Source organism: Myzus persicae, unplaced genomic scaffold (assembly GCF_001856785.1).
Source record: "Myzus persicae strain clone G006 unplaced genomic scaffold, MPER_G0061.0, whole genome shotgun sequence".
In the NCBI taxonomy this organism is placed as follows: domain Eukaryota; kingdom Metazoa; phylum Arthropoda; class Insecta; order Hemiptera; family Aphididae; genus Myzus; species Myzus persicae.
The window spans coordinates 30,220-42,514 of NW_019103968.1; the positions used below are offsets into that span (position 1 = coordinate 30,220).

The 12,295-nt window shown below is 27.9% G+C and overlaps 1 protein-coding gene and 2 non-coding genes across 3 annotated transcripts in view; 2 read left to right on the top strand and 1 right to left on the bottom strand.

Annotated features, from left to right (window-relative positions):
- LOC111037041 overlaps positions 1–12,295 on the top strand; it is a 162,998-nt gene that overhangs the window by 7,492 nt on the left and 143,211 nt on the right. The window lies entirely within an intron of this gene.
- Positions 699–772, bottom strand: Trnat-agu. The gene has a single exon. It is a non-coding gene; the product is annotated as a tRNA-Thr (tRNA).
- Positions 868–941, top strand: Trnat-agu. Its single transcript has one exon. It is a non-coding gene; the product is annotated as a tRNA-Thr (tRNA).

Genomic DNA, 12,295 nt, shown 5'->3' on the forward strand with positions numbered 1-12,295 from the left:
AAAACGAATAATCGACTATGTTTGAAATGTCCACCTAAAGTTTTGAATAGCATCTTTTATACTTAGCATCATTTTCAAAATATCTTGACTTGTTAGATTAGTTTTGACGAAATTCGTCAAAAGCGCGAATTTGTTCAAACTATCTTGTAATTAAAAATGCATAAAAAGTTTACTGTTTAGTATTCATACCTTTGGTTTGAAAATTCAATTCAAGATTCTATTACATGGCGTAGATATCAATTTTGTTTATAAGAATTAAATATAAATTGATTGTAATGGAACAATTATTTTTTATGAGCGTATTAAAATGATGTTTTAAAATGTAATAATTTAACGAATTAGGATATTCAAGCGTAAGATAACGAATTTCCATCAATCAATTTTTAGTTATTTTTAGTGTAATTAAACGGTATGGTATATTAATGTAAAGTATAATATATTTTACTCTATATGTACGCAATGACGTTTTCAAAATATTTATATTTTTTTTAAGCTATTGCCTATATTTATACCACATTACTATTAGTAAAATAATTTAATATAATAGAAATAAATATTAATTAAATAAATAAAATATTCCCCTAGTCCACCACCAACACAAAGATGAGGTACATTCACTCCCATTGTAGTAGGTAGATGATATAATACTACGTATAGCACAAAATACGGCAGATCAGTATACGTAAAAAATTGCAAAAAGGCTCCGGGGAGATTCGAACTCCCGATCTCCTGTTTACTAGACAGGCGCTTTAACCAACTAAGCCACGGCGCCGATGTATTCGTGGCACGAAATATTAACAAGAAAAAGTGGTAAGGGTACCTACTATCCCACCTTTTATTGTTAATATTTCACCATCTCGGTATACCGGCGCCGTGGCTTAGTTGGTTAAAGCGCCTGTCTAGTAAACAGGAGATCGGGAGTTCGAATCTCCCCGGAGCCTTTTGCATTTTTTTGCGAAATTTTTTTGATTTTTATTATACAGTAAATGACAGTTCTCTTATAAATATACATTTTTTTTTCAAATCCTTACGGTTCATTTTTTTACGTCTGTCTATACATTTGTTGTATATGTTCAGTGGCACATTTATGGAAGTTCCGCACTGGGACCAATATATTATTATATCCGTAAGAGTATTATTTTATATTTTTATATGGGTCCGCAATAGCATGTCACTTTATTGAATACGATGACGTCTATAATAACATATTAGCATATATCATAAATGTATACTAATTGACGTATATAATATCTACCTAATATAGTAATATGTTTTATGAATATTTTTAATGTATGCAATGTAATATATTATTATTTATACAATCCATTTCGGATTTATTCAGATAATAGCACATATAATACTTATGCGATATACCTATACTGTCATACTTCGATATAAATAAAAATTATACTAAAATTAAAGTTAAAAATATTACAGTAAATGAAATAATAATAGTTGAAATAAATACTAATTTTATGAACTATAGGAAAAAAAATCCTCCATGGCCAAGTCAATTTTTCGGCCATTATTCGATATGTTTTATAATTTTTATTTTTTTTCGTTTTTCTAGAAGTTTTTAGTATAGATGTCGTGTGAGTGTGGCGTGTTGTATCATTTTAAAAATATTTTATTTATAATACATAATACATAATATAAAATCACAACATTTAAGAAGATCAAAGGTACACAATAAAATATGATAATAATGCTTTAGGTGTGCAAGGAACGGTTAATATTATTATTAGGTACCTATTCCGACATTAATTGTTTTTCTTATCAAGGAACATAATATTTTAATTGCGTAACATGAAGATAATATAACATTTCGTTTGAACATTGTATATGGACTCAATGATAGTTATTTATTTTGTATTAATACTTAATATGTATTTGAGAAGCTTATAATATCCAATGGTAAACAATCGATTTCCAAACTTAAACACTTTTCATGAGAGACAAAATAGTACAGACGTTTTACCTATAATATTTATTTACGTGATTTTAATTTCGATTATGTAATGGGCAATAATAATTATATTATATCTATGTATTAATGGGCAAATTATTACTCCTTTTGCGTAATACAAAGTTCTCAAGTAATCAGTTTTCAGTGGACACGTGAAACGGGCTATTGCACTGGCGAGGGAAAGCCACGGATCGAGATACGAGTAGGTGCTAAACAACCTAAGGATTTTCGATATCTCAGTAATTTTATTGTCTTGGTTAAGTGTATGTACTATTATATAGATGCAACGCTAAATCTTACTAGGTATACAAACGTGTTTAAACGCAAAATGAGTAATTTTATTATTAAGTCTCTAATACACCTAATAACTGAATAATTAAATGAAGTACTTGACCTGCCTATTTTTTCTAAGCACTGACAAATGTTAAATTTTAAATGTATTCGTGATTTAATAACAAACCAAACTGACTTTTCATTCTCCAACCTTGCTATCCATTAGACATTTTAAAGTCACATCGCATACGGCGTTATCCATCTCATTTTCAAAGTATCTACTATCTACCATACTCCTAAATCTAACACGAACTATACTTACAAAATGAGCACCTGATATATATTATCTTATATCACTTGCCAATCACCTACTATGATAGTGGTTTGTTTTGTTTTTTATTCAATTGTATTTACATATCATTATTTCTGATAAATTTTTATGTGCACTGTTTACTGTAATGTTATACATAAAAAAAGGAAAACTCGTACATTTTGTAATTAATACATAGATAATAATAACAATACATACCTACACACATAAAAGTTTTAATCTGTTGAAGTTATAAACCTAGAAAATCTAAAACAATTATTCTCGGTCGGTATAATAGTTTGTCGTAAAATGCACATTAAATTACTTTATGAACCACTCGACAATGCATTTTTACGACATCATATTCACAACATACTTATATTACTTTCGAGGAAAAAATATTAGGTATTTAAATATGGCTGTAAATAAAAGTGTATAAAAATATATTACATCATCATGTTCATTGAGCTTATAGAAGACATAAATCAAGCTAACTAAACTAAATTATAAACCAGGTATTGAATTTAATTTTCTGTTACCTGTATATAATTAATTCAGCAGTAATAAAAAGAATTAACATTTTTAATTATTTATGGTTCTAGACATTTATAAACCACCTTATAATACCGACCTTTTACAATATTAAATGAAAGTTTATTATTTCCAAAATAAGAAAAAAACTTTTAAATGTTATGTAATACACATTATCTTAAGTGAAACCTAGGTTTCATTAAATTAATATCTTTCGATTTATTTATACTTTTAACTAATACAATTTATGACGATGCGATCGTTTACTAGATTTTGTTTAATAATTGATTATAATTGTTTATAAATTGGTAATTTGAAATCAATAGTGTTTTATACGGTCCTTTCTATAGTCTAAAAAATCGGTGGATAGTAGAATATAGACAGTTGTAGTCCTTTAGTAAAATGCTATTGACAACGTTTATACCCAAAGTACGGTTACGACCACCAGTCACCACACTCCTATCTGCTAAAGTACTTAATATTGCATTTTATCATTCGTTTAGATTTTTTCTCTGCCTTTTTCCTTAACCCTCTTCTAGTTCTCTTATTGGTTTTATTTGTACGGAAACACTCTGCAAACATATTTTTAGAAACCAGAGTACAATAATATTGAAAAGAGAACGATTATTTCTGGGATTCTTTTTCCTCCTGCTCAACAACCTGTAGGGCCTTGCAGCCCTCTCAAAAGAACCCTGGTGTATTTATTATATATTTTATATTATAGCAATACCACCTGAAAAATATTTTAAGTTAAAACGCATAATAGGATCATAAGGAAGGCGACGTTCTATATATATCTACAATTTCAGCACAGTACATCACTCGAGACAGCTTATTTATTATTGGATGGCTGGTCTACTCGTCGGTCTCCCCCGAGTCGACTATATTTGAGACAAATGCTATACCTACCTCCTTTGCCGTAGAAAAAAAAACCGATGGCAATTTCAAATCTGAATTGGTAATGTTATATTATAGCCGGGGAACGAAGGAATACGAAACGGACATGACGTACGCTCTTTCAAAGACCGCGCGTTATAAATTGAAGACGAAAAGGCAAATACACCAAATTTATCGTCGGTAGTCGTCTGTGTAAACGTAATATGAAATCTCTGGTCCCATGGCCTTTGGTGATAAAAACATAATATACCATATAAATCCATAATATGTAAGGAAAAAACCGAAATTCTCATTTGACGACCTGCAGTGGTATAATCGTGACTATATGGTTCTAATGCTTCGTGTTTATAACACACCTAGGTACATAAACATAAAAGTATATAACATCATAATTTAATAGACCATATTAGGGCGGTATACACCTTAAAAATTTTTATAATTTGTATGCGTATTTTTGAAACGACGAGTAATAAATAATAATCATTTCAGATAAGTAATTTTAAAGTGTTATGAAATGACTGGATAACATAATACGTATAAGAGAACCTACTAAATTTGATTTTTGCAATATAATACATAACTTTTTCAGTTTTTATAATATTATTATATGCACTCAAATGTTTTTTGAAAAAGACGCTTATCAAAAAATATAATTTAATGATAAATATTAAAACTGCTGTACACAATTATTATACTAATACAAGCAAATACGAATGTAATATGAAATAATTATGATATTATTATGAAATTTCATTGATTTGATTGTGGCTAATAACAAAGCATGATTAACAATATTATTATTAATTATCATACATCATTCAATCTATGAAAACCTCACGATAATATAATAATTTGACTCGTAGAAGGGTTGAGTTCAATGTAGCATTATATAATAATAATAATAATAATATGTCGTGTCTCTAATTTGGTACGATAATAAAATTAACTTATACGTCAGTTGACTAACGACACAAAGAATATTGGCTTGGCGTAAACCGAGGCGGGGGCGTATGTGTACAATGTGCCCAAAGAAACGTCTGCGGGTGTGCATGTATACATATCGTTAACAAAATCAACAATGTCTTATATTTTATTTTTTTCCGTCCCCTCGCTCATTCCTTTACACAACGTGTAGATTGCAAAACACACCATATATACCACTCTGGCCCTTGGGAAATGATCCCCAAGGCTAGGCACTTGTTTACGCAGTACAATAAATTGTATATAAAAAAACAAAAATGGAAAATGTCATTACGATATTTTTGGTTAATACTGTCAATATTGTTCGTCATAATTGATCCGATTCGTTGTATCTTTAAACGGAAAAATAAATAAATAAAAAGGGATGTTAGCGAATTTGTCGTTTTGATTTATAGAAATATTATGACTGTAATTTAGGTACACTTGCGGTATATACTCATAACTCATCTACTACTTAAATCCGTGTGTACTGAAGATTTATTAATTATTACTGTGGTTATTAATAGTGCAAAATATGTGAAAAATAAATTAAAATTTTCTTGGTAAAATAAAGTACTTATTTCCATTAGGCACAATTAGTTATTACTTATTACTAATAATGTAATACCTATTATGGTTCCATAAGTGCATGTTATATGATTATATAATATTATATAATATATATATATTATTATATTATTATTACCTACTAACTTTTAATTTTTAAACATGCCTTACAGTAATATTTACATGTCATTTCTTAAGTCGTGATTCATAACAATAAAATTACTACACTAATATAATCGGTCTGAAAAAAGGCTTTCAACTTTAATTGAACATTTTTCAATGAAAATGCTTGTGACATGATAGAAAATGAAAATATGACATCATATAGAAATAATATGATTTGTTTCGCCCCGATGTGTTTATTTAATTCAGTTTAGAGGGATTTATTTTCGCATATATTTCGTTTACAGATTTTCTCTGACATCCTATGCATGTAAAAAAAAGTTATAATAATAAATGCACCCTCTCCTCCTATATAAACAATGAAATACTGAGTACTCACAGTGATGCAAAAGCGTATGAAATGCGTTTTCCAATCCAATCGACAGCTCGTCATTCCAATATTTATTTGATAAACTCTACCGGAAATGCCGACGAAGAGCACTCGAATGTGAAACCATAAATAAACAGTTTTTAGCGTCGCTAAAAGAGAAATATTATCCTACGTTTCTATTAGTATAGTAATTTTGTTTTGTTTTTTTTAATAATTTCAGTTTATTGTAATAATACTACGATAGTAGTAAAGAGGAAACTCGAAGAAAAAAAAATAAATGAGGTAGGTAGGTAATTTATTTTTTATGTTTACAATTTATATTTTATTAATAATTAGCGAAATCTATAACTATTTGGTTGATAACCCTTTTTGTGGCTAACACAGTTCTCACTTGCTTTTCTAATTTTTTTTTTTATTATTTAAATAAATAATTTTACTGTCAAACGCAAACGCCCGAATATCGTAAATCGAAAAGCATTATACATTTTATACAATATTTGTTTTATTCAACATAGAATATAAAAAAAATTGAACCAAAAATATATGTAACTCTATCAATATTTTGATTATTAAAATCGCCTTTATTTGACATCATATGTTTATTTTTATTCATATTTAAAATCGTTAAAATTGATGTGAGTGCATTTAATCATATAGGTATTATGTAAAAATCTACACTTTATTTTAAATCATATTATATTTGTATCAAATGAAAAGTTATAGTAATATTTTCGATTTCGTGTTTAATGTGTACATGCATATAATTTATTGTTAATTTAATATTATGCTTTTATCTCTCTTAATAAAATGTTTGAAATATTACTGTATGATCAGTTGTTTACAGTAATATAGTGTAATGTGTAAACAACTATAATATTATGTAATGTAATGTATCATGTGACAACAAAAATCTGTTGTTCCGTAAACTGAATAAATTAAAATAATTTTAAGTATTAAAAAACATATTTTATGAAATAGTTATGTTCACAATATTTCTTGTTTAATAATTGTATTCGATTTCTAGTGTTTTCGTTTATTTTCACCGATAAATTAATAGCTAAAGGCGATAATATAGTCTTTTGTAAAGCAAATATATTTGCGTAACTATAGTTGTTGGCAGAATAATAATACTTCGGAGAGAATACATTTTAACAATTTTAACAAGTCGAGCATGACCATGTGCGCATAAATCACTAACGCACCGCCGTTTATGCTCACGGCACATTTTCCATTTCCATCCCGCTGTGGCAAGAAATGCTGTATTACGCACTGTTAATTGCACACCTCCATATTCCCCGAATCACAGATTTAATCTTATCCATATAATATTCTCAAGTTTATTTAATGGCACGGTCATAAAATAATTCATTGGACGTTTTAATTATTATTTTTATTTGTTTTTGATTACGTACAAATATTATCCAATATAGATTGGACTTTGAATTAATATTCGATTTATATGTTTTTTTTTTTTAACACACTTGTATTGTTTTTTTTTTTTTGTAGTATATTCAGTATTGAATATAACACTATACTACACATGGACGTAAAACAACATTTATACCTACCATGTGTTTTGTAAGTAGGTACAGAATAATTCGAAATATTTTTAATTGTATAGTATTAATTATTGGTTCTATAAGCTTACAGTTACAACAGTCAACAATAATATACAATTTAGATAGTTGATATTTTTTTCATAATTTCAAATTATCTATGAATTTAATATTCATACTAAATCCTAAGATAACAATAAATTTATAATTGTAATTATGGTATATTATAACTGTTTACTTGAAATTTTAATTAATCTTAATATTATATTTAACATTTTTGTATTTTTTTTTTGTTTTTACAAGTCAGTTCTTACGTCATTTCTCATTACCATATATTTGTGATAAGAATACAATTCCAGTCATACGTCATAATATTACCTATGTGGCGCGTTGCGTACGCTCTCTGAGTGTACGCCCCGGCAGGCGTTGCTAGCTCCCGGATGGGTGACCACCCGGCATTTTTAGCAACAAAATCCTTGTCACATGTACAAAAACGTGTTCCAAACGAACCATACCCCCCTACAAATGACTGATGGCTATTATAGTTGTCGGGTTTTAGATCAATGAAAAAAAAAATGTTCCCACATTTTATTTTAATAACTCTTCCCTAGACTTTTTTTAATACGAAATATTAATTGTAAGGAAAGATTATCTTAAAACATTTTTACCAAAATATTATATCATATAAATAGTATTATATCTATTCAATAAACATTTTTATAATAAAATATAAGTAAGTATTATATAAATATTATAGTGTATAAATCTATGGCAATGGTCAATGACTCAGAACAGTTATGTCCACACTTTCAGAAAGTTGTAGTTTACTGCATGTATAGGTTTAAAAATAAGAATACAACTAATATTAAAGTAGTATTTATATAGATAAACTACATTATATTATGAAAACGAAACATTTGAACCCAAGAGTTTTCATTTGTCTTTGGGACAAGTATAGAAATCCCTGAAGTATTCCTGTATGATATATATGTATAAATACACGTACCTACATATCACATTGGGATTTGCTAACCTCTTTCCTTCTGAACATTTAGTTATCTTTTTTAGACCTCTGCTTTAGGTGGATAATCCACCGTTTTACAATCACCGGAAAACAAAAGCTTTCTCTCTCTCTCTCTTTCATCATTTATACTCAGTTTCCTCGCTAGGTCCCTAAGGTCTTTTCCTAGGTAACCGAATTCGTTTTCCATACAGCTCGGGAGCTACTGGTATTAACGGCCTTTAAAGTGCGCCAGTGTCCCATGGCTTATTTCATTAGTGTATTTACCTTGTTTTCTCCTGTCTCTCCCCCTCCCCATCTCTCATTTTCCGCGTGTAACCTCTTCCGCCGACGAACAAAACGTAGTGCCACGTTGGTAGGGTTCGGCAATCGGATTATCGTGTTCTTCTCGTTTTGTCTTCCGCGCGTCACTTGACAGTCGACCTATCTTATCTGTTTACTCTCCCTTGCACTTTCTAACGAAAAATAGGGTAATTATAAACGTTGACGTAGGTTCTCGGGTTGGATTACTAGCACTTAAAACATTTGCAGAAACTCGTCAAGAAAACTTGACAAAATGTAATAAACTTAACCAGTATAATTCCTGGTTGGTACATATTATTGTTGTATTTATCTTTGCTCTTATCACGTCATTTGCGCGATATATTCATAAGATCAAAACTTTTAAAATTATAAATGAGAAGTTCAACATTTGAATGCAAAAGTTCATTGAAAGTAAAAAAATATGGTTAATAGTTGATAAATGATTCGTTTTTATTCTTGGATTGGAATACTTTAATTCAATTTAATAGTTCATAAAACTAAATAGGTGCTATCAAATCTAATCAAAACTTTTCGTTGAAAATATTTCAATATTTTACACATTGTAGAAGTATAATGTACAAACAAATGTTATCATACCTACTATTTGTTCCTATACTAGAAAATTGTATATTCAAAACAGTTTTTGTATGAATGTTGAAATACTTCAAATTTTCAATTTTGATATTCTGCTGTTTAATATTATGTTAACCTAAAAGTTTCAAACAAAAAACTTTATAATGTATAGAGCATACAATATATTGAATTTATGTACAAACCGAGGTTTTTTAATATTAAGGTAATTTAAAAAATGAATGATAATTAATTAAAATTAATAAAACTACAAACATCAAATTTGAAAGATCTATTTAGAGTATAGAGTATGCTTTTACTGGTCTAAATGGAAAAAACCTACTTAACTTGATGAGATTATCTTTTGTATTAGGACTGAGTATTATTCTAAGTACCTATTATTATTATTTTGTTTTGCCTTTACTGAACTATAAGATTAAATTTATCTAAATGTACTTTGGAAAAGGATTTGATTATTTTCAAGTCTGTTATTTCAGAAGGGAAATAACAACTTACTAATAAATATTAAATATCTTAGGTTTTTGGGTAATTTTAAGTTTTCTATTTTTGTACAATATTAGGCTCTCTTGAGATCTTTATGTTTCACTTGTGGGTAATTTGTGTCTATTACATATTATTCTATTATATATATATATATATATATATATTTATTTATTTATTTTTCTTTAATAAAATAATATGCTTTTCAAAATTGTTGGTTATCTACATGTTTATTTAAAGTTATTCAGATATTTAAGAGACGGTATACTTATTAACTACACCTATGTGCATTTATTATTATGAACCAGTATCTTAAACTATATAATTTTGAAAAACATATTTAATAAGTAAAATAAACAAACGCTTAAAAACAACTTTCTAGAAAAATCTGCGCCTAGTCGGTTACTCCCATTGTCTCCCCTCAAATATTGTCATGGGTATCTTAGTATGTTTTAAAACAAATGCGCTCACGTATTATGGAAACCTATAAAATTAATATATTTTACTGAATGTTTTTTTTAAGTTCTTATCGACTTGAAATTAATTTGTTTTTTAATAGAAGTCATGACAAAATAATTATGCACTGCTACTAGTGACTCTGGTAAATGGTAAACATTAAAATGTCTAAACGTTTAATTAAATTAGTTTTATCATTTTGCACCTGTCTCGTACCAAAAAGGCTTTGCTCGTACGATCCTTAATCCCCTTGGAGCAAACCCGGTGGCGCGTGACGTTATCATCAGGTCATTATTTTGGTAGCATTAAAATTTACGTCGCCACCGAAAACACCTGATACGATGTAAAAACCTACCTAGATTTAAAAAATATAATAATTGTTCATGCAATTAAAAATGAAAAAATAATAATCCTTAGAATGTTTTATTTTGGTATAGTAGTTATTATAAATTAGAAAAAATAGTAAATACCTATAAACTAATAATGTGTCATTATTTCAGTATTTGCTCTAGTATCTAACAATACAACTAGAGTGTTTATTATAAATGCATTTTTGCTACTAGATTATCATAATGTTGTGAAACAGTTCTAAATAGAAATATTTTATTTTACAGTTTTTCTCTTTACTGCGTTATAAAAAAATTCATTTAAGAGCGTAATACACTGAATTAATAGTTCGATTTGCATCTAGCCTAAAATTTCGTCGAAAAATCATTGTTACCGAATATTAAATAATAATTATTATGTAATTATGAAATGTTGGGTGAATGTAGCATTCAAAATCAAATCGTTTTTTACCGATACAGGTAGCATGTAGCAGAATATAAATAGTCAAATGATTGCATTGTTATTGGGTTTTGAGTTAAATCAAACGGAATATAATAATATGACAAAATGATATGTTTTGCACTTGGCAGGTAGGTAATTTACTTGGACCTTCTGAGTAATTAACATTTGCGGCATGTATAAAGTCCAATATTGACCGTTTGTATATTTCCTATCACTTTTTGTAACTCCCATGTAATATGCGCAATAATTATTAATAGGTAACAATATGATAATAATGATACATTGATATTTAAATGATTATTTTAATACCTTGCCGGTATAACGGTATGATATTGAGTATATATTATGAGCCTGGATAATATTTATTAGTGTATTGGATAAATGTCATTTATTTTAACATATAAAATAGCGAAAATATTTATAAATTTTTTTGTTAACAGACGTATATTATTATTATTTTTAAATCCTCAACTACCTAATCGTTAACCAGTTGAGAAAAGTTTTTCATTACCTATAATATTACAATAATACATTAAAAAGAGTTTTATGTTGTCTTTTTTGACTTTGAATTAAGTAAAAAACTCCAAATTACTCCGATTTAGAGGTTTCGTGCTTTGTGTACCTACGCTATTTTATTTTTAATATTTTAATAATAATTTAAATTTGATTGTCATGTTGTGTAATAGATAAACGATAAAAAAGGGACGGCTCTCTGTGGGTTTTTAATTAATTCTCAGAATTTAGAATATTTTTAGAAAACTATTGTATGGAGCAGTAAGTGCTCTGGTAGTGTAGCTGTTCTATTTTCACTAAACTGTCTTTCATTTTAAAATTCGATTATAGTATACAATTACAAACACTATGAATAAATTAAGAAAATTGTCGAGTGAATACGTAGTTAGAGTAACTTATTGTTAGCGCTTGACTCGACATAGTTTTGGAAATGCAATGACTTATCACTTTGAAATTAATATAATAATATTATATAACTCATTAATACCCCACTGACTTCTTTTTTTTGTTATTAATGATTCCTTCAATTAATTTTGCAATATCAAGTAACTCATGTATTTTTTTAAATTTATATACCTAACTTAGTACT